Below are 2,916 nucleotides of genomic sequence, written 5' to 3'. Positions count from 1 at the left end.
TTAAGGGCGCTGTACTGCAGCGCCAGCTGTGCCACCAGAGACTCTGGGTTCGCGCCCAGGCTCTGCTCTGTCGTAACTGGCCGCGACCGGGAGGTCCGTGGGGCGACGCAAAATTGGCCTAGCGTCGTCCGGGTTAGGGAGGGCTTGGCCGGTAGGGATATCCTTGTCTCATCGCGCACCAGCGACTCCTGTGGCGGGCCGGGCGCAGTGCGCGTTAACCAAGGTTGCCAGGTGCCCTCCGACACATTGGTGCGGCTGGCTTCCGGGTTGGATGCCCGCTGTGTTAAGAAGCAGTGCGGCTTGTTTGGGTTGTGTATCGAAGGACGCATGACTTTCAACCTTCGTCTCTCCCGAGCCCGTACGGGAGTTGTAGCGATGAGACAAGATAGTAGCTACTAAAAACAATTGGATACCACGAAATTGGGGAGAAAAAGGGGTAAAATTCAAATAATAAAAATAAAAAAAGGGTCTTCATTATAAAGGGTTTAAACACTGTTTCCCTGCATGTTCAATGAACCATAAACAATGTATGAACATGCACCTGTGGAACGGTCGTTAAGACACTAACAGCTTACATACTGTATGCAATTAAGGTCACAGTTATGAAAACTTAGGACACTAAAGAGGTCTTTCTATTGAACTATCAATTCAAACCCCAGTCCTACCTACCGGTTATGGAAAATTTGCTCTTTTAGTATTTCCCCAGTAGGTTTCCTCAAGGAGAAAGCCTCCACTTCAACTAAAACACTATAGTAAATACTACAGTATACTACACTCTGCAAAAACACTACATTAATTACTATAGTATATACAACAGTTTTCTTTTACTACAGTATTTATACTATAGTTAACTGTAAATACTACAGTAAATACTAAAAACACTGTTGTCCGCAAAATAAATACTACAGTAAAGTCAGCAAAAACACTACAGAGAACCATTTATACCATAATATGCTATACTATTTTTTCATGTGGTTAGTGTCACTTTATATAATGAAGTACTACCACACTGAAAGTTATTGTCGCAACGTTTGAAGTACATTCAGAGGTGTCTGCAGTGTTTGGTAACTTCTGGTCGTGTGAATCTCTCACGGTCAACTTCAGACATGTTTTGTGTGTGCTGGCTTGTCATGTGTCTCTGTTTTCATAGCACAGGTCAGGGGTCATGGTATGATTCATGTAAGGGAGTTCTAGACAGGGAAGGTGCTATCGGTTGATATGTTTATGTGCTTCAAAGTGACATGACATTAAATAGGCAAATGAGAACAATTTCCCGTCTTTACACGGACACCAGCCACCCAACTTTGATTGAATTTGTTTCTCCTTTTGCCATGTAAGTGGACCTATCGCATTATAATCTCTATGGATGTACCCTGTGACCTCTTTAGCAAAATCATCTTTGGTGTATTTTAGAACATCCTTTGAATTGGTAGGTGTGCATTACAAAATGGTCTTGGTTGTCCTCTGATCTCCTGTGTTCATATTTAACCCCAGCCCCACCTGGACTGTCCCAATAATCTGATCAGATGGTTCATGGTTTAGATGGTTCAGCCCATTTATTGACCCTCTAATCTGAGAATGGCGTGGGGTCTGTGTGGGGGATACCTTTAGATGGTTCAGCCCATTTATTGACCATCTAATCTGAGAATGGCGTGGGGTCTGTGTGGGGGATACCTTTAGATGGTTCAGCCCATTTATTGACCATCTAATCTGAGAATGGCGTGGGGTCTGTGTGGGGGATACCTTTAGATGGTTCAGCCCATTTATTGACCCTCTAATCTGAGAATGGCGTGGGTCTGTGTGGGGATACCTTTAGATGGTTCAGCCCATTTATTGACCCTCTGAATGGTGTGGGGTCTGTGTGGGGGATACCTTTAGATGGTTCAGCCCATTTATTGACCCTCTAATCTGAGAATGGCGTGGGGTCTGTGTGGGGGATACCTTTAGATGGTTCAGCCCATTTATTGACCCTCTGGAAGACAGGAAAAACCTGCACTCACTGAAATATTCTTTAAGTTTTAATGTATTTGTTTTTAGCAGCAGAGGTCAGAACAAACAGACGCATTTCGGCGGCAGCCGTCATCAGCTGGTCCACGTGTGTTTCTTGATCTTAAAGATGTCCGTGGCCCTAGAAGGACTTCCTACAGGAAAGCAAACCAATTAAACTATCACGTTTGAGGTAAGACCCAGATGCAGACAATGTCAAATTAACAACAGGTTATTAATCCAACAGGGGCAGGCTAAAGACAGGTCAATGCAGGCAGGGGCCGGTAATCCAGATAATCAATCAACAATCGAGAGACAGGAACAGAGTGTAAAACGCTAGTAGGCTTGACGAAACAAAGCGAACTGGCAACAGACAAACAGAGAACACAGGTATAAATACACAGGGGATAATGGGGAAGATGGGCGACATCTGGAGGGGGGTGGAGACAATCACAAATACAGGTGAAACAGATCAGGGTGTGACAAAACCCAGATCGTATCAAACACACTGCAGATATTTGGTTTCAGAGAAATTAAAAAACACCTGGCTTATGCAAATGACTGACTTATAGTTGGGAGTGTCTCGCCCAGACTCCAGGTGTTTCAAGCTCCTTGGCTTCCTCTCTATTTATTACACCAAGAGTGATTCCATGAGACAGCTGGTTCCCTGTAACATCTTGTTTCCCCCTTAGATCTGATCACCCATGGACAAGAAGTGGATTTGGATGGAGGAGGGTGCTTTTTTTTATACAGCTGCTTTGATTTGTTAAATTGTATTTGATGAGAGTGGTTTCTAAAACCCAATTTTAGCTCCATTACGATGAAGGACAGCACTGCTGAAAATAACACAGTCTGATGGGGTGCTTTCCCTCCCTCCTCCACCATTGCATAAGAGATGGGTAATGGGAAATTAAATAGGACTCAAATGAA

The 2,916-nt window shown here is 44.0% G+C and overlaps 1 non-coding gene across 1 annotated transcript; it reads left to right on the top strand.

Annotated features, from left to right (window-relative positions):
* Positions 1-677: 677 nt before the first annotated feature.
* LOC115101489 (U7 small nuclear RNA) lies at positions 678-732 on the top strand. The gene has a single exon (XR_003859294.1). It is a non-coding gene; the product is annotated as a U7 small nuclear RNA (small nuclear RNA).
* Positions 733-2,916: the final 2,184 nt, after the last annotated feature.

The sequence above is a fragment of the Oncorhynchus nerka genome, unplaced genomic scaffold, assembly GCF_034236695.1.
Source record: "Oncorhynchus nerka isolate Pitt River unplaced genomic scaffold, Oner_Uvic_2.0 unplaced_scaffold_1572, whole genome shotgun sequence".
NCBI classification, from domain to species: Eukaryota; Metazoa; Chordata; class Actinopteri; order Salmoniformes; family Salmonidae; genus Oncorhynchus; species Oncorhynchus nerka.
The sequence above is the reverse complement of the archived record's forward strand: the minus strand, read 5'-3'. Positions and strand labels throughout refer to the sequence as shown.